Source organism: Meleagris gallopavo, chromosome 1 (genome assembly GCF_905368555.1).
Source record: "Meleagris gallopavo chromosome 1, MGAL_WU_HG_1.1, whole genome shotgun sequence".
Classification (NCBI taxonomy): Eukaryota; Metazoa; Chordata; class Aves; order Galliformes; family Phasianidae; genus Meleagris; species Meleagris gallopavo.
This window is the reverse complement of record NC_139404.1, coordinates 164841931-164865219: the sequence shown is the minus strand read 5'-3', so window position 1 is coordinate 164865219 and position 23289 is coordinate 164841931. Positions and strand designations below refer to the sequence as shown.

Below are 23289 nucleotides of genomic sequence, written 5' to 3'. Positions count from 1 at the left end.
CTCATGCCCTGTAGATTGGTTGATGTTCTGCCCTAATATTTCAATTTTATTATTAACCAGAAAAAATAAAATCAGAGTTCCCAAGGCACAGCAAAACAAAATGAAAGTTCCCAAGGCACAACAAACCAAAACAGCCAAATAAAAATATGCTTGAAGACATGCATAATGTATTAACTATATTTTGCTTCATTTGTTAAGAGCAAAAAAGAACAAATAACCAGTGTTTTGGTCCCTTATGGGCCTCTGTCTGGGACACACTTCACTGAGCTGTTCAGCGGGGGAAAAAAATTAAAAATTGTAAATTTTTAAAGAACTTTTTGTCATAAAAGTTTTTCAAAATCTCCTACAAATATGTATCAACTATTGCAGGTTCTTGGATTCTATTTGGAATAGAACATTTCTCTCTGATTACCTGGATAAAATTTATGCAACGAGTAAAGTAACTGCTTTAAATCTTCAAGTGTGTAGCCATATATCCCTGAACATGAAAGTGGGTGCAACAGAACTGTACAATCCAATTTACAGGCATATGAGTAATTGGGATCTGGCCATTAAAGCATAGGTTCTGTGATAGTGTCCTCAAAATTGCTGCGAGAATTTGGAAGCCTTTTCCTCTCTCCTGTCTTAGGTATAAATCTTCTTACAATGAGACATGGTTAGTGGGCATGGTGGTGATGGGTTGATGTGTGGACAAGATCTTATTGGTCTTTTCCAACCTTAATGATTCTATTACCTTGAGAAAAATAGGTTTGAAGACTGTGTTTTTTTTTGTTTTGTTTTGTTTTGTTTTGTTTTAATTATTATTATTTTTTATTGTTCTGTTTCTCTTCCTGAGGGACATTATCCTGCAGATGCTTTAGAAATTACAGCCTTATTTCCAGTGCAGAAGCAATAGTTTCTGGCCCCAGTGCTGTCCTTAACCTGACTCCTCTTCACATACTGTCTAGTCAACATGCATCTGTCTGGTCTTTTGTGCCAGAGCTTGCTGACACAGCCACGACTGGAAACTTGTAGGAAACATCATCAAAATATGTCATTAACAGAGCAGTGTGGGTTCTCTGAGGGACTTTATATCCTCTTCTATATTTAAAGCACTGCATATATATGCTGTGGAGCTGCTGACAGATGGAAGCTTGTGTTATTAACAAGCTGATTGTAAAGGTGGCAGATTCCAGGAAAACAAAACAAAACAGATTTTCTTCCTACTTTTATTAATGTTGGATATTCATCTATATTTTTAACTAAACAGGAGGAATTTCAAATCTTTATCTGAAATCACTTTTGCAGAAATCTGGATATTTATCTTTGCAAATGTACAAAAATAGGACCTGTAGATCAGAGAAGTGCCCCACTTCTCTGTTGGCTTGTATTTGTGGGGTGCAAAACACACTATAGGCTGCAGTACATGCAAACTGCTACTGTTTTTGTAAATGCCTTATGAAACATTTATTCTCTCACAAAAGTCTTGTTTTTGTAATCTTTACTTGCAACCACAGCAGCTCAGCTGCAAAAAATGGCTTCTATTCTTTGAAAATATGGCTCTTACAACAAGGCTACAGGAGACCTTGTCTCCATACTCTCCAGTGGTGACCTCTGTTTGCACTTGCACAGTCTTCAGTCCATGGAAGGCCTGTCTGTGCATGTAACGTTGCTATTATTCCATCATTATATTCATTATTAGCTCATGGCACAAATGTCTTACTGATGGGCCCATTACAAATACACATACAAGTCAGTTGCAGGCACAGGAATAATCTGCTTTGTTCAAAACGTGACCTTAATTTGCGTGACTGTAGTTTCTGGAGTGCAAACAATTTGCAGTGTTACTATATGAGCAAGAACAAGTGCTTCAAGGATTAATTCCAATCAAGAATTCTTGCTGCTATTTGGTGCTCAGTGCACACATGCTGGTTTTGCAGCATCTTTGGACATGCAAAGCTGTGGAGATGTGAAAAGATACCTTTAAAATTCTCCCTTGGAAGATACACCCTGAAATTTGATAGGACGAGAGGGAAAGTCCTCAAGTTGTGCCAGGGGAGATTCAGGTTGTGTATTAGGAAAAAATTCTTTAAAAGAGTGTTCAGACACTGGAACAGGCTGCCCAGGGAGGTCACTGTCCCTGGAGGTGTTGTAGAAATGCATAGATGTGGCACAAACAGGCATGGTTAATGGGCAAAATTGGTGGTAGGTAGATGGTTGAACTACGTGACCTTAGAGGTCTGTTCCCATCTTAATGATTCTGTGGTTCTGTGATTCTATGCGTACACTGGATTTTGAGGTATGGGGGGAGGATTGCTTTTTCTTTTAATATATTTTTATTCAAGCTTTTTAGCCACTAGTTGCTGGCTCCAAATCAGTGGTAACATTGCAAAGGCACAGCCAACATGTAACTGGAGATGTTTTAGGATCCTAATTATGCTTTTGTTTCTCAAAGTCCTTGTCAGACTGATTTCTGCCTACAGAACAGCTTGTTAAAATTGAAGTGTGCAGGCTAGGTTATGCGGGTAGGGAAACTGTTCTGAAAAATAATGACCCTTCTGTCCGCTAGGGCCATTTCCCCACTCATTACTGCGATAGTGTGAAGTTGCAGAATCCCTCAGGTGTCCTCGCTCAGTCCTGCTGATGGATAGCCAGAAAGCCTCTTCTCATCTCATGCAGAACCTATCGGAGGTGAACGCTGGCATAGCGAGACATGCAGGTGTCCCCTCCAGGCCTAATTACCCAACACACAACTGAGAGCAGAAGTGAAGGCCATCAAGAAGCTCCAGCAAATCTTGATCCCAGCAGTTTATTTAGTGAGAAATAGCCTCTGGGAGCCCTCACAAGCACTGCTCATTCCTCCTGCCCGTAATACAAAGAAGGAATGCGCTTTCAAATCCTGGCTTTGCTCTTCTATACTTTAAATAGTTTAGGACATGAGTTCTCAACATTATTTGTAGTTAACCTCCTCTGACCACAGAGTCCACTTTGTGGCCCCAGTCCCATCAGATTATTTTGAATATACATAAACATAGCAACAGACCTTGGTTTGAGAAAAAGCAGTTCTATCCGAAAGACCACTTTTCTCTGCTTAGAAGTATTGAGCTGATACCATCAGTGCATTAATTTTGCTGGGTCAGTGGCAGGACTTTATCATCAGTAAAGCTCTTTAAGAAACTAGTATCAAAAGAAATCAGAATAAGCCTTTTGCAAAAGAGGATAAAGTTAAAGCAAAAAAATAAAAAAAAGGAGTGAGCTTATACTGACTCATTAACTTCTGATAACTCAGTGCCTTTTTTTTCCAGGAAAAGGGAAGTGATGGGGAATATTGCTGACACAGAGGGGAGTTGTTGGAAGTCTTGTCCATATAGTAGATCTCTGTTGGCAGAGGATTATCTGTGACAGAGAGTTACTCATCTGAATAATATCTTAATTAACCAGAATTTATATTTCATGTGCAGATTCCCCAATCACTGCAATGATCAAGAACCTTTGCTATTTCTTCTCATTCTTTTCTTTCAGTAACAGAGAATGAATAAAACCAAGTCTTGCTTTCCATTGCTCCTTAGGATCAGCTCTGGGTGCTGACTCACTTTTATGGTGCTTTTCCCATCATAAAAAGTGATGATAATGCAAAGTTACTTTTTTTTAATAGACCCAGTACTTGCACTCCTGATAAAAACATTCTGCTCCAGGCTTTTGTTTTTTTCTAGAGTTACAGTCTTCATGGTCTTAATACTAAAATGGCTTTTTGCTGAGAGAGTTATTTAGAAGGATAGCATATGAATTGCTATTTTTCCTCTCATGTTCATGTGTGCTTATTTGCTTCTTCCTCTTAGAAATTCTTTCCTCGTGTTCCTAGTGGTCTCATTACCAGGTATATGTAGGATGCATTGTTGTGTATTGGAGATGTAATATGGCAGAACAATGGATGATTTTATTTGCAGCATACTGTTGCTCTGGATAGAAGACAGAAATATGTCATCTCTTAACAAACACTGACTGGATCACAATCCTTCATTTTTTTGATAGTATGTTACAGAAGTGGCTCTAAAGTCAATTGGTTTATATCACTTTTGTCCCATTTTATGACCTGTTTATGCTTGTATTGTACATCATTTAGGCAGAGTACACTAATACTAAAAAAAAATCTGTTTGTATGATGCAGTGCCTTATTATATTGTAATGGGCAAATTACTGCTGTTTTTATTCCTGTTAGGATCAGCAGTAATTTAAGCTTGGTTGTAGGTGCTTCATACTAATATTCAGATGGTTATGTGCTCTGAAATATGATGGTGTTCCCTACCTTTCTTCTCTCAATTAGCTCGTCTGCTGCTACTTTAGACTCACATGGCTGACCCTCATCTCCTTGTGTCAGTGCTAGTTCATACACTTCAAAAATCTGGATACTTAGTTAATATTTGGGCATGTGTTTCTAGGACATCTTGATCTAGCTCTGCGCACTGCAGCTTCCTGGATGCTTTCAACTGGACACAACATAGAAAGTGATTATTTGCCTCTGTTCAGCACTTGTGAGATGATATCTGAAATACCGTGTCTTGTTTTGGGCTTCTCAAAAACCGGAAAGTCATGGACATGCTGAAGCAAGTCCCATGGAAAGCCACCAACATGCTCAGGGGGATGGAGCAGAGGATGGCTGAGAAGAATTGGAAAGATCTGGGACTGTTCAGTCGAAGAAAAAGTCACTGGGGGATCTTGCTGCTGCCTACAGCTACCTAGCGGGAAAGGACAGAGAAGTCAGAACCAAACTTGTCAAAGGTGCATGGTGATAGGACAAGAAGCAACAGATACAGTTTGGGACAGGTGAAATTTTGATTACGTATAGTTGGGGGAAAAAAAAATAAATCACCATGGGTGTGATCAAACACTAACACAAATTGCCCAGAGAGGCTCTGAGGTGTTCCTTCAGACAGACTCAAAATTTAACTGGAGAAGACCCTGAGAAACTTGTTTGAACAGCAGGGGTTCCTTCTAATTTACCTTGTTCTACAGTAACTTTATTCTCAGGGAGAGAGTAGATTTTGTGAACAGCACTGGAGGTCTGGATGGGAGGCTCTGGGATGCAGTATACATAGAAATAAGATTTTTTAGAGAATCACAGAATCACAGACTTGCAGGGGTTGTAAGGGACCTGAAAAGATCACTGAGTCCAAACCCTCTGGTAAAGCAGGTACCCTACAATAGTGACACAGATAGGTATCCAGATGGGTCTTGAATATCTCCATAGAAGGAGACTCCACTATACTCTGGACAGATTGTTCCATTGCTCTGTCACCCTTACTGTAAAGAAGTTCTTCTGCATGTTTGTACAGGATTTACTATGCTCAAGTTTTATGCCATTACTCCTTGACTACTGCAAAGCCACCAAGAAGAACCTGGCCTCATCCATGTCAGTGCTTTTTGTTTTCTATTTGCCTCCCACCTCCCTTTAGATATTTATAAACATTAATCAGATCCTATCTTCAGTCTTCTTTTCCCCAAGATGAGGAGACCCAGGTTACTCAGCCTTTTCTCATATGGGAAATGCTCCAGGCCCTTTATCATCTTTGTAGCCCTCCACTGGACTCCTAGAAGATCCCTGGGGAGCCCAGAACTAGAGACACTATTATAAATGTGGCCTCATCAGGGCAGAGTCGATGGGGAAGAAACAGCTCCCTTAAGCTGCTGGACACTCTATTTAATGCACCTCAGGATACCACTGGCTTTCTTGACCACAAGGGCACACTGCTGGCTCATGGTCAACCTATTGTCCACCTGGACTCTAAGTCCTTCTCCTGACATGTCCTCTCCAGTAGGTCATTCCTTAACCTGTACTGATGCATGCAGTTATTCCTCTGCAGGTACAAGACTCTACAATTGCTCTTGGTAAATGTCATCAGATTGCTCCCTGCCCAACTCCCCAACCTGTCCAGGTCTTCTTGAATGGTAGCACAGTCTTCCAGTGTGTATATTCTGGATAGCTACATGGCTGAATGAAATTCCTCTCCAGAGTTTCATACATGGTGGCACTGAAAGAGAGAAGAGAAAGATGATGGCTTGCAAGACAGCCAAGGACAGAAACCAGAGCTCTAGTTCATGTTCCATTTTTAGCGGACTTGGACAGAAGCTCACACCAAATGCCAACCTGCAGTTTTTCTAGGATGCAGCTAACAGATGAAGGACTGGGAGACTCCTGTTGCCTTCTATGGGCGAGTGGGTCCCAACCTTGTCCCCTTGTTCCCTGCTGCCTGCCTTCAGTCTCTGGGAACCCCAGGTTGCTGGCAGCACAGCTGGTGTGTGTCACTGCATTTGCCTTCATTACAGACTGTTAGCACTGTGTGCTGTGACATGTACCTGGTATTTATTACTTTTTCCCCCGATTGCATGCTACTGTCTTGGATGGATGTGAGCCAGTTTCCAAATCCCACCCTTCCTTCTTTCCCTTGCACTAACTCAGTATCGACCTGTAGAGCCCATAGCAGCCAGCTGCAGACCTCAGCCCCTTGCTTTCCTGTTTCCCTTACTCATTTTTCAGCTGAAGCAGATCTGCTCTTTCTGGTGCTCAGTATGGGAACCATGCTTCTTTGGCCCGAGTGCAAACACTTCCTGCCCCCTGCCAACAGTCATGCAAGGAGTTCACGTGCCAGCTGCACCAGATTAGGGAAAGAATGACTTGTCCCATAAACATGTGCCATGAGTAGCAGCTACTCCATAATTCAGTTCTCAAGTCTATAACACGTTTTGATCAAACAAGTAATTAATTCAGTTCACCGTTTCAAGTTTGTTATGAGCAGTAATTTCAGTAAGGCACTGTTCAGCAATATAAATTCTAGCACGTCCTTATTTTTGGTATAAATCTTAGTGCAGCGTCTTCTGAGCGGGAAAATAGGTCTTTAGCTCTCTGGTCAGGTGTCCTCTGTATCACAGCTGTCTGGGGAATTTCCTTTGCAACTTACTGTAGGGAACCTGCTTTAGCAGGGGGGTTGGACTTGATGATCCCCAGAGGTCCCTTCCAACGTCTATGTCTCTGTGATTCTGTGAATTTAAGGTAGGTAGCAAAGAGCTATCTACAAGTGAACAGCTCTTAGTACACCTCCATGAGTCCTTAAAGAATAGCAGTGTGGGGAGTTGAGCATTCCTGTGCTCTCCCAGCCCAATGTGGTCTTTCTGGAGGGATGGGAAGGATGAAGAAATTTTTGCACTGCGTCCAATGCTAAACCTTGCAAATCTTTGTCAAACAACAAACCTTTTGTAGTTGGTGCAGCTTTTTAAATGCATTTGCTCCATTAAAATAAAGGGTCTTGTTCTAAGTTTTGAAAGCTTTTTAATTTCCCCCCATGTGTACTATTCCTGCATTATAAAAAGGCATCGTCTGTTGTTTGTAAAATGTACTGCAAGCTGTAAGACTTGCATAACAAATGGTATATTAAGATAATCAACCTCTTCAGACCAGTAGGCCATGGCACTGAAACTGTCAGTTCGTGACAACAAAAGTTCCTCAGCTTCAGAAATCCTTGAAAGCACACACATCTCTCAAACAAACCCAGAGAGAAAAGATCTCCCCTTCCCCACTGCTCCCCTGCAGTGGGAATGGCCTTTGTCTACACTGATTTTACCCTGGAGTGAAATCACATCCACCATTCAATACAAAATTAATAAAGGTATATAGAGCATGTTGAGCAAACACTGACATATCCCCAATGGTGAATTTACATCCCCCCATTCTGTTTAAAATTAATAAAGGAAGACAGAGCACGCAAAATCAACACCAGAGAGTATAAAAACCCCGCATGGAGAGCCCGTCATGGCCTAGTGCTGGGAAGCAACAATACATGTTAGGCAAAGCACGCCTTGACAATCTCGTTTGCCTTTTTCAGCTGGGTTCAGAGGGCTCGTGAGAACGTGCCCTGTGAATTTGTCACCTGGGAGGGGGCATCTGATAGGTTATTCATTGTGTGCACTGTGTTCCAATGAGATCTCCTCCCCTTTTTCCTGCAGGTGATGCATGGAATAAAACACTGCTGTAATGTGGGGCTGGCTCAGCCGTGTTCCGCCTCCTAGGTACCTTCTGCCCTTGGGTCTCCCGTAGGCATGCTCTGCTGTCATTTGCCTGTGTTTATGAGAGTGTAAAATTTTTCTGTGATCTGAACAGCCAGCAAAAGGCTTCATCAGCCATGCTAATAGAGCAGAGCCTGCCAGAACAAGAGAATGCAGACACTCCTAATGTCCCCAACTTGTCCCCTTCAGCAAATTGCCCTATTTTTGTACAGGAAATAGATGAGAATTTCTGAATGAAAATGAGAATTTCTACCTGGGCAATTACCCTGCCCTCGGCAGGTAGGATCTTCTTTGTGAGCATAGAACTGAACACCGGGAGGATGGGCTCTGCAGTCATCCAGCAGCAAACGAGGCACAATCCTTTATACCCAAAGCATTCCATAACTGCTTCCTGCCTGGCCCTTCTTACAGCTGCACCCTTCAGAGCCCCATCAGCAGGCGCCAACCATTGATCTGGCTGCAGGCACTGTCCAAACTCATCGGGAGCAGCTGAGAGCTGTCAGTTTCCCAAATGGTTATGGCCACACATTTCTGAAGAGATAAGAGTTGTCTTGTATTGCATGCTGGCTTCAGGTTAAGCTTTTCTTTATCGCTCTGATGTTCTGCAGACACTGCTGGTTACCCCCAGGTTCGCAGCGCTAGCTTCTCCCACCACTTAATGCTTATTTTATGAGCCCAGAAATGATGCTGCACAGAATGGAGCTGTGCCAAGAAGAGTTGTTCCTGCTTGTCTTCATCCTTGTTTTTTTTTGGTTTTTTTTTTTTTTACTTGCTGCAGTTGAAAGGGGTGAGCACAGGAGCTGAGGGAAGAAAAATGTGGCCCAAAGTACTGCAAAACTGATGGCTGCTGTGCAAATTTACAACTGCCTGTGAGAATCTATCAGCACAGTATCACAGGTTCTTCTTAGAATCATAGAAGCATAGAATGGCTTAGGTTGGAAGGCACCTTAAAGATCACCTAGTTCCAACCTCCCCGCTATGGGTAGGGTGAGATCAGGGTGCCCAGGGCCGCATCTACCTGGCCATGAACTCCTCCAGGAATGGAGCATCTACAGCCTCTCTGGGCAGCCTATAACAGTGTCTCACTGCCCTCTGAGTGAAGAATTCTTCGTAACATTTAACCTAAATCTCCCCTTTTTTTTTTCAGTTTAGAGCTGTTTCCCCTTGTCCTGTCACTATCAGACAGTGTAGAATTCAGTCTCTCCTGTTTATAAGCTCCCTTCCAGTACTTGAAGGCCAGGTCTCTCTGGAGCCTTCTCCAGGCTGAAGAAGCCCAGCTCCCTCAACCCTTCTTCATAGGAGATGTGCTTCAACCCTCTCATCATCTTCATGACTCTCCTCCGGACCCACTCCAACAGCTCCACATCCTTCTTGTGCTGGTACCTGGATGCAGTACTCCAGATGAAGCCTCACAATGGCAGAATAGAGGGGTCAATCCCCTCCCTCTCCCTTCTGGGCACCCCTCTATTGACACACTACACTTGGCCTTCTGAGCTGCAAGTGCACACTGTTGGCTTGTGTCCATCTTGTCATCCATCAGGATCCCCAAATCCCCCTCCACAGGGCTGCTCTCAGTTCTTCTAAAAATATGTACTCATATGTGGGATTGCCCTGACCTCAGTGCAACGTCTTCCACTTGGCCTTGTTGAACCTCATTAGGTCCATGTGCGCCCACTTCTCTGGCCTTTCCAGATCCCTCTGGATGGTGTCCCTTCCCTCTGTTGTGTCCACTCAGCTTGGTCTCATCTTACACCAACTCTTATAATTGCTGCTGAAAGAAACAATGCTCTCTGTTGGTCCAGAAAATATCTGAAAATGGCACTGAATGTCCTGGCAGTGGGATCTCTTTAGAGACTAGCTTCCAAAAGCTCTGGAGATACTTCAAATGTAGTCCACCTGCTGTGGGAGACAGGGTCTCCAAATCTGTTGCTGTACATCATATCATGCCCTGTGGGCAGACCCAGCTCTGTGGGCCCTGGTGCATGGCCAAGCTGCTAAACCATGAACTTCAGAAGCATATTTTGTAAGCGATGCCTCGCAGCTACCTTAAATGTGAGCTGTTTGCTTGGATGGGGTGCCCATGGATTAGGTAGGATGAAGCTGTGCAACAAAACATCTTCCTTCCAAGAAAATCCCTTCCTGTAGGCTAGTCTTTAGTCATCTCCGTAACCTTTGTCATCCTTCCCTCCCTAGGGAGTCTTCCTGTGTGACCTCTGCTATTCTACCAAGGCGTGTCATAAATTATTATTCTTTTAAATGGCACTTAGTCTGTCGTAGTGGCTGCTAGCCTTGAAGATTTGCAGTCTACCCTGTAATTTTGAGAGGAAAAAAAATGGCTAAGTGACAGAAGAAATATTGTACTTCACTATAAAACTACTTTTGTGTTTGGTTTTCTGCTCAAGTCATTCATATCCCTGTCACTTACCTCATTCAGGTCAAGGGCTTGAGGCAGAGCATGGGCATAATATTTTTGGTCAGACCAGTGCATCTGAATATTACAAACATCTGTAATTTTGAAATTGAAATGAGTGTGGTGTTAAATCCTCAGGCAAATAATATAAAAGCATAATAGATTATTGAAGTTTGCATTTCTTTTGGAATTCAAAACAAAGCACTTTTAGCTCGTTACTCCTGATATTAATGAAGCCGCTAACACAGAAGGAGCTGCTCCTTATGGTTGCAGATTGGATACAGATCCTACAAACTTTATAGGAAATTCTGTGGGCCTTGGAGTTGAAATAATAAAGCAAAAATTAATCAGACACACATTAAGTGTGAAGCGTGGAACCAAACATCTGCAGCGCTCAGTGGATGTCTGGGCAACATACTTGTAGTGCTGCTTTGCCAGCTTACATCTGGAGTGGTTCATCAGAACAGAACAGATGCTAGTGTGAAATAGGTCATCATAGCAGCAGGGCACTAGAACAGAGATATTTCGTTGTTGTTTTTCTTTTTTCTAGCAGTAACAGCTATTTCCTTTTATTCACACCAATTACGAAAATGTTAGCCAACGCAGTATGAATGCGTGTATTGTGACAAGCCAATGCTCTTAAAGAACATCAAGGTAAAAGCCAACTTAACAAAGCTTCGATACTTGGGTAGACCAAGTATCCTTTAACAGACATGGTGACTGTTTTGTTTTTTTTTTTTGTTGAGATGACGATTTGTTTTTCCTGCTTCATTTTTGCATTTTAGTAGAGATGTTACTGAATGCCTTCTTGGTGGCAAATGCCCGGAAGCAGAGATGCTAATTCACAGGAGTTTCATCAGTCATTTCAAAGGAGAGGTCACACAGATAAGAAAAATGAACAGTACGCAGTATGTGAAGCAGTGACATTCAATGAGTCCTTGTCACTAGCAGCCATTAGCATGCAAGCCTGCTGCTATGTTTCAGTGCTTTATGTGCTTTTCTTGACCAGGCAGGGAGCCTTCAGAGCACTGTAGCAGTTAATGCCATACAAGTGATTGTTTCTTTCTTGAATGCCTTATATTTTTAGTACCATTTAGATGCTTCTCAGTCCCCCTGTGCATCTAAAATTTTAAAGAGAATCAAAGAATGCATAATTTATATCTGTCCCAGAGGTAATGGAGTGACTCAATGATATCTGTGAAGGGGATGATTTTAAATTTCATGTCTTATGCAAGAGGTGGTTTTTATATGAAAACTACAAAAATTGGCCTCAGGGATACCCAGATAATTATCCTCATAACAACGGGTGTGGATTCCAGGGGATTATAGCTGAAAGCTGTGGTGTATTGGATTTACCCTTGTGTATCATAGTTGTCATAATCAAAAACATAGCAACTCATAGATCTTGGGGAATCTGACTTGTATTTTGACTTTGAATAGCAAATGCAGGAGGTGTGAAACGACAGGTTTGCCTCGAATCCGTTGAAGAATTCATGCAAGATGTAAGACATTTGTTTACTGCTGAAATTCTATCCCTGGGTTAAAAGAAAAAACAATTGTTTACTGATGTTGTGCAGAATCCATCAGCACATGCTTTATCACACAGCGCAGTTCCACTAGACTATTTCTGGTTTCGTTTACCAAAAGCCTAGAAGTGCCATGGCTAGAAATAAATGTCTGCTTCTTTGATATGTTATATGTTTGAAAATGCACTTTAAGGTCTGTATTACAGACAGTTCAAAGGGAATATAAATTGGTGTAGTATTCTCTCTTTTTTTTTTCAATCCAGTCCCATACATTCATTGCCTTTTTATCATCACTGTTTTCAATAACATGTCTTTTAAAAGAACTTAGCATTTTGTATTTTATTTAACTTGGGCTTTGCTATATTTAAATAAATGTTAAGATCTTGCTGCTTCCGTAGTTTAAAATGTTTAACATTCTCTAAACCAATTCTACACTGGCTTTTAGCATTGTGTATCCAAGGAGACAGCTGATCTTATTTTCTTCTCTTTCGAAACTCTCTAGGTTTAACGGTTCTTTCCACTTCTTGCAGGATTGGCCATGAGAATTTGTAACGTTCCTTTGGAAATACAGTGATGGGGCTGCTGAGAAGTTACCCTCTTTTGTACAGGTCTGTAACCTCTGCTTCATTCTATTTCAGCATGCGGATTCCTGTGCTGTTTTGTTATCTTTTTTTCCATCTTGAATGCATGCAAGTCAAATGAAAATCTAATTTTAATCTGGAGCAAGTGTTGCAGAGAATGATTTTGGTTTCTTTGCAGAGCGTTTAGGACATAACTCTATTCTGTTACCGTTATATAAATGAAGAGTAACCCATTCATCTTTCCTTTGAAGTGAACTATTACAGCTTATAGTGTTGAACTGCAGAAAGGAATTGGGCCTGTAAGTCATTTTCACATCACCACTGTGTCTTTCAGTGTGTGCTGGAACTGCTATACCCTGCAAAGCCCTGCGGTCGATGCCTCCCACCCAGGTTGCCGTTGCGTGAGCGGCTGTCCCTCAGCTATTGCTGAGGATGTTTCTGGAGGCACAGTCAGCTAAGATCAGCAGAATAGCTGGGGCTTTCAGGTCAGGAGGAGTTCAGGTTCATGGAAAGTTTAAGAAAATATATTAAAAAAAGAGTTGATACCTAAGAAACTGTAGGAAGGGCATAATAGTAATGGCTTGATTCCTATAGTGTCAGCATGGCACGGAGTGTTGAGGAGCCTGTAGCTAATGCTGTGTCCTTGTCAGCCAGAACAATAGTGCTTCGATGCACAGTGGCCTACAATCACAATGATTTAGACGGTAGAATACACTCCTCTGCATTTCAATATGTTTTTTTCCTTGCAGGTATATTATAGAGAAAAATCTGATTTTTTACTGCTTTTGAAGGTAGTACAGAACAGTGTTTTTATAGACATTTTGTCAGAGAAATCAGTGCGAATCAACTTCTACATCTACATAGTCATACCCTGTGATCAGAGCACAATGAGGGCTTGTGAGAGCTGTGTCTGGCCCTAAATAGTGGTTTTCAAAAATGTTCGTGTTTGAATATGCTCTGTTTTGTTCACTTATTTGCCTGACAGCACTGTGGGTATAATTGCTTTTCTTGTTGCCTCTGTGCAGTCACTTAGAATTCCATTAGTCTGTATGAGTTCTGTAGGGAAAGTAAGGAATAAAATCCAAACCAGGTGGTTTTAGGGTAACAGAGGTATCCAAAACTACTTTCAGTTTATTCTCAGGCATTATTATGAGTTGGTAGCACCTTTTAATGTGATCCCATCTTCAAAATGCCTTGGAGACTGTTTGAACCTAGATTTAAACCTTACACATAACTACAGCTTCTGTAATGAGCAATAGCCCTAGATCGTGCTAGTTGAGATGCTGCAGATACAGATCTGATCGGGATGCCTCAGGCCTATGTTGAGTGAAAGCTCTGTGCTCAAAAATAAGTAGCTTTTCAGAGTAATTGCACAACTGTTGAATGATCTGTGTCCTTCTAAAGCTTTACGAATGCACTGTTCTTTTCGTTAATGATGTTGTTCCTCCTGGCAAAATTTCTGTTTTTCTTTGGGGGCAGAAGGAAAAAAAAGTGCAAACACCGAAATGTGCTCAGGATAAAGGGAGAAAACTTGTTGCACGTGTTGGCATTTGGATTGTAAATCCTTTATGAACAGCAGAGGCAGCTTTTTAAAATCTTCCTTTCCAGGCTTCTGTGAGAGCTGTTTGAATCACAGCTCACCAAAGGCTTCCAAGAGCTGCAGCTGAGTTTGCTGAAGTAAAGCATGGTTGGGCCTAATGAATTTGATACAAATGCAGCCAACAGCTGCTCTGCAATAAAGTTTAGGCAAGTTGTTTATCTAAAACACCTTTTAGAAGCTTTCTCTTTCACAAGTCTGATTCCTGAAAAATAATGGCTTTGAGATATACATACAAATTAGCGTTGCATCGTTTAACACAAATACAATATTAATTTGATGTATGTGCAATTAGATATATATTACCATGTGGCATGAAATAGTTGGAATACTACTGTGCTATAACTTCATTATAATACAAAGGAAAACAAATTAACAGGGAAGACATTTCTGAGAAAGAAAAACCATGTGTAATTTCTCACTGGCAAGTACTGCTACGAGGCACTATCAAGAGGTGTTACATTTAACCTTTGCAAGAAATAGATATTTATATCAGTAAGAATGCTATCACAGATGCATTTTTCATATTGCATAGTTAAAGAGCAATTATACAGCAGTTGTCTGGATGAAGGCTGAACTCACCTGCCCTCTGCCTGGGGTCCGAGAGAAGCTGCCTCTGCAGCTGTGTACGTACCTATTGTAATATTTCTCTGTAGCATCTGGTATTGACATTGAAGCAAAACAGGATACTGGTCTCGCCAAATAATTTCTTTAATCCAGGTCAGCTTTTTCCATTTATCCCATGACTTCCACTGCAAATTTTGTGTATTTTTTTTTTCTTATAAGTATCTTCCTATATGGTTCTTGTTTTCTTAAACTTTCTTTTATTTCCTGCTTAGGATCCCTTGTACATTCTCTAGAGAAACTTCCTTTTCCCTTCTGCCTTTGTTGCTTATCCTTACTTTACTGGAATTTCATTCCTTTATTGCTGGAGTTTCTTAAATTTTCCTGTTGGGTCCCTAAGCGATGCACCTCTTGACTCTCATGTCTGCTCAAATATTTGCCCTTGACACTCTTAGGAGGAAACAGGTGTATTGGTTGTACAGTAAGCAGAAGAAACCAAAGGCAGTGAGAATAGTTCAGAGCCTTGTTAGGCAATGGGCTGTGGTGTGGGATGGAAAAAATCCCCATCTTCTGGGATCAGCTACTCTGCTCTCCTCGTGTTGTGGCCTGCTGGCCCAGGGCTGGCTCTTAGTGGGATGTGAGTGCAGAGTGCGCCTCTCTGTTGTACTGCTGCTTCTTGAGGGTATTTTAACAATTATGAAAACACTAAGCTGCCAAAAGTCATAGTGGGAGGTAGGGAGAAAGGAGGGAAAGAGCCTAAGAGAGCAATTCTCCATGTGAGCGTGTAAGCATGGCAGCCATACATTTGACCTCTGACCAGTGCTCCATGCATAGCTGGAGAGCCCTGCTGCTGCTGGCTGTGTTAGGTATTCCTGCCTGCCTCTGAGCCATGTTGCTGGAGGGACCAAGCCCTGGTGCCTGTGGGCCCTGTGAGGGCTCAGCTCTCCCTCTCCAAGCTGGAGGTGATGCTCAAAGTAGTGGCTGCATGGAGGTTAGGGGAGAGGAAAGTGGTAGGTCAAGGCACAGACCAGTAGTCCGAGGGGGCAAACAGGCATCTGTTTTCTCTGTGCACCTTATGTGCAAATTACCTGGGAGAAAGGAAGGGGATGCTGCTACCTGTAAATGTGCCATATGTGCGTTTGATGTATACATCTGAATTATTGAACAGATGGAAAACAAGTAGTCTGTTAGCTGGAGAAAATCTATAAGCTAGATGCTCAGGGAAAATGTGGCAGAATGAAATGGGAGGATGGGGAAAGTAAATCTCACTGATCTGCCATGGAGGGACAGTTGCATTTCATTAGAAGAGAAAACAAGATGGTGAGATTGTAAAAGTTAATATGTCCAAATCATGGGATGTATGTACAAACTGTCTAAAATGCATATATGCACTTTTTAAAATGTGAATGATGGTTCAGAGTGACCATGCAACTCTTCTCTTTTATTGCCCATATCAAGACAAGGGGCACATGATGGTTAGAAAAAATAAAATGACAATTTGCTGACCTGAATGAAAGCTGTGGCCCTAGCAGGACTTCTGCAGGGCAATGGGATAAGTATGGATGCATGGAAAACAAACAACCAAGAGAACAAAGAGATCTTCCAATGATTTTAAGTTGTTTCCAAGCAGTTCATGGGAATGGCAGCCAGTGTTTCTTCTATCCGAGGAGCAGCCCAGTGGCATCCTGAAACACCACTCTGTTGTTTAATCACAGCTACTTCCCAGGAGAACAGGGAAATGGTTGAGAGGCTCCTGCAAACTGACCTAAGTGTCTATAGATTCGGATCAGGAGAAAGGCTCTTTACTTGTCTCACCCCATTGCCCATCATCTTATGTTTCAAAGTGGCAATTAGTTAATGATCTTTGCCTATCTTAACTCGTGTGGTATGCCATAAAATAAAGGGTGATCTTTCATGCCAGCAGTTGAGAGTGCCCTGGGGACACTGAAAATCATCTGGCTCATTTGCTTGTGTTGCAATCAAGATGTCTAAATAATCTGTGAGAGATGTTTACTTGATACATGCTTAAAACAAACACCACCACCACCAAAACAAACAAAAATGAACAACAAAAAGAACAAAACTCTAAACATCTTCCAGCATGGAATATTTCAGTTACTCTTTATATAGTCTTCTCCAGAACTACACAACCCTTAGGGGATATTCCTAAAATCCAGGTTATGCTTCCTTTGTTCCATATTAAGCCATTTGGTGTCTTAATTCTTGTGAAGAAAGGGGAAAGCTGAATGTGACTTTCTTTATAGCTGTCTGTTGAGTATTGAAAGAAAGAATGCCTCCGTATTGGAGCTGATATGTTTATTTATGTGTTTATTTTTCAGAATAAGCAATTGTAAAACCTGCAGATATCAATTTTAAAACTTCTAAGGATTTCTTCCTTCTTCCTGTGTATCTGCATCCCTCTGTGTATTGTGACTTCTTAATTCAGGTGCTAGTGCTAAGAACCTGGAAATCCTCAGTATGACTGTCAAATGCATAAAAATTATGTAAAATAATCCCAAAGTTTAGGAGATTGATAACTTGATAACTAATGCTGGAAGTGTACCCTAAATTAAAGTGGCTCACATCCTTATCTTACCTCAGCCTAGGTGGAATCCCTGCCGATGTCTTCTCTCTCTTCTATCCTTTAAATTCTTCTCAAGTATGATAGTAGGTAATGAATGACATTTTTTAAGAGACAATAAGGGTGGAACTGATAGCTCTCAACATATGGATAACTACACATCTTGCACCTTTTCAATGCCCACATTCTGGCTGCACAGAGATATGTGAACAATGGGTGAGGTGAAATGGTGGATGTAGTCCATTTCAGAAACAATGATTGTTCATTCAGGTCCCTTTAAAAGAAAAACAGCAAGGAACTGCTAAGTTTTCTATCACTAGTGTCCTCCGAATAATCAATCGTGCATCATGAATAATAATAATAGAAGGGGGAGGACAGCTGCTCAGCCAAACATCATCAATATTGACACCTTCCAGGAGGAGTAATCAGTAATCCCCTTGACCAAAGCAGGTGTCACAGAAAGATAAAAGTCATAAGCTCCAGCTCCAGTGGGAACCTATTGCCATAGACAGAAAGATATGAATTGATTTCTCTTCTGAAAAGATGTTAAAACATCTTCTCCAGTTGAGAGAAGGAGAAATCCACTGTTGCTGCTACTGCCCAACTCTCCAGAAATGACATTGAAACTTACAGAATTTGTTACATTAAAAAGGGAAGAAGGAAGGAAGGAAGGAAGGAAGGAAGGAAGGAAGGAAGGAAGGAAGGAAGGAAGGAAGGGGGAAGGGAGGGAGGGAGGGAGGGAGGGAGGAAGGAAGGAAAGGAAAAATGAACAGGAAGAAAAAATCTTTTTTCCAACACAGGTTTATGTATTTTGCCTTTTACTTTTTAGCCAAAAATACATGGACAGTAAACTGTTCAAACAGTAAACATTAAGGGATTTTTTTTTTAATTTGTTTTCATAAGAGAAAATGGTGGTGAGTTTGGTTCCAGAATTAACATATTTGCAGTGTTATTGCCTTCAGAGGCTACTTCTGATGATTATTCGCATCCTTGCTGCCAGCTTCAGAAAAACTCTGACATCAGCTTAGTTCAGAAGCAACCTTTGTTTATCTCTAGAACTCAAAATCCAGCAAAGTTCAATCAATATTATAAATAACAGTAAGGCAAAGCCCTGAATTTGATAAGAAAGTTTCAGCTTTCTTTTTCAGTTTAAAGTGTACTATATAACTCTTTGGGACTGAGAGTTCTAAGACATGGCTCCAGATGTGCTTGGATTTCTTGGATCAGATATTGCATTAGAAAAAGAGAAATACAGAGACACTGATTATTAGCTGCCATAAGTGAAAAACAAGAAAGAAAACTGAAAGGAATCCATGTCGACATGAATATGGGTTGGTTGACTCTCTATAATAAATGATACAATAGTAGATCCAATTATTGCTAGGGAAATAATGTCGTCCTGCTTAATGTTATTGATACCACACTTCAAAAACAAAAAGACCACTGGATATTGTGTTCAAGAGGTTTTACATGAATGAGAGGAAAGCATGACCAGGCAGTTTGCTAAAATGGAACTAAAAGATAGAAAAATATCTTAGGTCATACTTTGAACTTTCAGAATATTATTAAAAATTAACCAAGAAAATAATAATACATACTATTGCCCCAAATAGCCTAGAACTCAAAACAAGTATTCTCCAAGTAACTAGCCACAGTGTTTTGCTTCAAATTGTAGAAAATCAGCAAGTAGCTTGAGGGCCTTCCAGCTACGTCAGCTATACTGACATTATTCCAGGAGAGCTGACTCTTTTCTCTGATCCTCCACTGATAGACCCCATTCACCTCCAAGTTGATGGGATAAAGAGGAATGGTTTTAAACTAACACAGGAGAGGTTTAGGTTAGATATTAGGCAGGAAGTTTTTCACACAGAGGGTGGTGAGGCACTGGAACAGGTTGCCCAAGGAGGTTGTGGATGCCCCATCCCTGGAGGCATTCAAGGCCAGGCTGGATGTGGCTCTGGGCCGCCTGGTCTGGTGGTTGGTGACTCTGCACACAGCAGGGGGGTTGAAACTAGATGATCATTGTGGTCCTTTTCAACCCAGGCCATTCTGTGATTCCATGATTCTATGAAGCTGGGCAATTCATTTCAAGACTTAATTTTCCATGCCATTCAAAAATAGTTTTAATTTCTTAACCTGCAAGTTATTTCTGTCCCATCTTCAGTGAACAAGGATGGTTTATTCCTATTATTCCTTTCTTCCTTGCACCTACTCTTAGTATTTTCAAGTCTTTTGTCATGCCTACCTCAACAACATTTTGCTCCTTCCATTTTTTGTCATGTTTTATAGAGTTACTCAGTGTCAAATGGCTCCTTCCTTAAATGTGGCTTCCAATACTACACATAAGTTTGTTGGTGAAGTCTTTATAAAGTGAAGTAACAAAGCAGAATTCCCTTGTGTGTGTTGTAGATAACACTCTCCTCTGTATTTCTAATCTGACATTCCTAAATACATAAAAGTATTTTCATGTATTTTATGTTAAGCTTGAGATCCACTGGGTAACTTCAGATCCTTCTTAGCAGGACTAAACCTGTTTTTATTTCCCGTTTAGTGTTTGCTGTGTTGACTGTTTCATGACCTCTCCTCTCAAAGGTAGTAGCCAGCAACTCTAGGATTTTCTCACCCTGTCATCTACATATTCAAGGGTGAAATTCATAAGTTTTATTTTATCTCAGTAATCTATAATCAACTTTTCCCTACTATAATCTGAATCTCTCATCCTTTGTCTCCAGTGTTTATTGTGCTAGCTTTCTGATTGTGGCTGGTCTTTCCAATAGCTTTTCTTTCAATTGATTAGCAAACCAACTTTTTCTTCTTGCTATTGTTAATAGTGGTATTCTAACAATCGCTAATAGTGCTTTTCTTAGGAAGGTTTTCTATTTCCACTTCTTTCCCTTTCCAGAAATGCAATGTTACATAGACCAGAGGAAGGACTCTGGAAGACAGCATACAATTTTCATAACATGAGATTCCACAGAGGCGCTGGATGTATGAGAGCAATTGAAGACAGTTATAGCAGCACTTGACAGATAACACGCAGATGTCACTATTCGTACAGCTCAGTGGAAATCTTACTTGATCTAATTAATAACAAGGAATTACCACCAAAGAGAATAAAGAAAAAAGATTCAGAGGGACTAGAGATCTTGAAAGGAAAGTTTATATGTTAAATCCAGGAGAGGAATGAATCTGAAACATGGCAACTTGTTCTTAAAATTGACAAATCGTGTGGACTTAATTTCTTCAAAACAGTTTTCTTTTAACGTTTGTAGGCTCCAGTTCAATTATTTAGTTCACTGCATTTTTTGTTGTTGTTGTTGCTACTGTTTCTTTCTCTCAATTGAAAACATCCAAAGTGTCTTTACATTTCATTCTCCCCTCATCATGCATTTTTTCCTCTTTTTGTGCAGTAAAACAAACAAACAAACACAGAGAAGAGGTGGGAGGTGATTGGTCTAGATGATCTTAGTGGTCTTTCCAACCTTAATGACTGTGATTCTGTGATTACACAGTACCTGGTTGAAGATACAGTGTGTTCAGTACTGAAATGCAGAATCAAATATTCCCTTTTTTTTCCTTTTGTGAGCAATTCAGTGGTCTCTTGGAAATCCTGTCTGCAGCTTTGCAGACCAGTTGCTGGCAAGTTCTCCTGTCAGTCACACCTGAATGAAATCAATCAAATGCACTATCTGAGCCCAATGAACTCCAATGCACAGAGAGAACCAGTGGTCCATGGAGCATCTGAGCCTGTGATTTTTCTATAATTCCTTCAGAAGAACACCACTTCAGTGCTGGAGACCTTTGCCTACAGTGTTTGTAATGGTTAGTCCTGCTATCCTTCCTCCATTAATGCATCTTTAGTTTGACCACCTAGTTGTTTTTTCTTGTTTGTTTGTTTGTTTGTTTTTTCTTTTTTACTGTAGTTGTGTGTTCAAATAAGTTGATATTTCCGTTGGAAAATGTTTTTTGAGAACCATAGAGATGTGAAACAGCTTGCAGTGCCATAGGATAGAAATTGGAAAAAGTTAGTATTCGATAGTCAAATGCAACATGCTACTTTAAGTTATGAAAGAAAAACTAAATCTATACAGGTCTCTTTTTTTGGCAGCATTTTCTTTACTTCTATGAAGAAATTTCACTGCATGTACTGACTATCAACTGACCTGCACATGATCTCACCACTGAATTTATGATGCCTTTCAGGCTATGGAGTATAGACCAAGAATTAAATTTTGCTCTGCAATCTCATATGCCCTCCAGGCATATGCTCAAGCTACAAACTTTTTGCCTATCACTTCTATGAGAAAGCTGTAACTCAGCAGCCCACAGCCTGGGTTCGGAGTTCATCCCTTGCTCTCCATGTCTTCCTTTTGTAGTCCTTTCTGCAAAATTTCCCCCCAAGTTTGAAATGATTTGTTTACACTTCAGTTTGTAAGGCCTCGAGTATTCAGTAGAATCCATAGACCTACTGCTGGTAGATAAAGTTCCCTCTGCCCATTTTCCAAGACAACCGAAGCACAGTTAATACGGTGCTGAATATAAACTAATAAATTGTCGTGATTGGCAGTGTTTATTATCTCTGACTCAGTGCAGTTAAGTTGACCTCACTACTGACATTAAGATTATGTGGCTTCCAGTCATCTCCAGCCTTGTGCAGAGCAATCTTGCATTTGCTCAGGAAAAGCACAGTAGTGCACCTCAAATATTTAGAAAGAAACTGCTCTGTGATTAGTGGATAAGCTTCATTAATGGTCTAATGTCTCATGTCCCCAAAACTCCCACCTCACTTTCCCAGCTCCTTTTTTCATGTGCTGTCACAGCTTGAAAGTGGGATGAAATTTTTAAACGTTGCCCACTACTGACCCAGCTCTGCCACTGAAAGTGCAATAAATGGCAGAAAGATGTTCAGTTGAAAGCCACTAAGTATGAAAGTTACAGCTGTTCTTTGCTAGTAGACTGTGTTTTGATAGTCTTTTGGTACTATGGACCCATATCCCAAGAGAGGAATTATCCTATCAGCCCCAAACTGAACAATAAGAAAGTGAATGTAAAAAAATGTGGGGAAAAAAAATACTTAAGAATTTTACTTGTTCTTGGTGTTAGTCTGTATTTGTGGCAGCTCTGTTTTTGGTTCTTGCTGGTTGCGTTGTCTACCCAGCACTTTTATATTCAGATTGCTTAGCGAATATGGGAAATGCCCAAATACTGCCCTTTAGGTCTTTCAAGTATGGGAAAAAAGAGTAAAACCATTTAATCCCAGTAAGATCTAAATGTGTTTTTTCGTCTGTAGCTGAGTCAGTGGTTTTGAGTGTCAATAATATAAAAAACTCTCCAAAGGCATTTGGTATGGCTGTAGGAAATGAATGACTAATGAAATGAAGAACATAGATCCCATTCCCTCTCTCTCTCTTTTTTTTTTTTTTTTTATTTGCTTTTTTTTTGGTAGAGTGAGATGAGAGATGTGACTATAGCATTTTGTACCTGGGCTTGGTATTGGCTTCTTAATCAAGGAGACCATGAGTAATTTGGCTGTGTTACTGTACTTTAGCTCTTCTCTGGTTCCCACTTTAACTAGACACATTATAGATGGGACAATCTTTGAAATAACTGATTTTCAAAGCATGATTTTGTGAAGAAGCAAAGAGCAGTTATTGCTTTAAGAGAATCTGTCACCTTGTCCTCTAGAAGAAAGGCAACAACAATCTTTTCCAATAATGGGACTGTTATCTCTCTCCTAGAATTTATCAGGCAAGAAACATATTGATCCAATTTGCAGGTTGCAGCCTGTACTTCTCTAAACACGTCGAAAACCTTTGCACATGATCATGGCCATGTTTTGTTTGCAGATGTTCCCCCCCCTTCCTGTCTCTCTTGTGAGCTGCTGTTCTTTTCATGATCCAAGGAAACTGGAGTGGATGAAAAATTCCTGTTTCACATAATTCATTTAAATTCTGTTATTTAGGAGATTCTTTTACATTGTTTCTCCTCCTTTG

General features: G+C 40.7%; 1 protein-coding gene across 4 annotated transcripts in view; it reads left to right on the top strand.

The window, feature by feature from the left end:
* The window catches only part of ENOX1 (ecto-NOX disulfide-thiol exchanger 1), a 365131-nt gene that overhangs the window by 97564 nt on the left and 244278 nt on the right, over window positions 1-23289 (top strand). For all 4 annotated transcript variants that reach the window (XM_085215818.1, XM_085215817.1, XM_085215815.1 and 1 more), the window contains exon 3: window positions 12504-12581. The gene's annotated coding sequence lies outside the window, so the exon portion shown is untranslated. The remainder of the gene's footprint in view (window positions 1-12503; window positions 12582-23289) is intronic.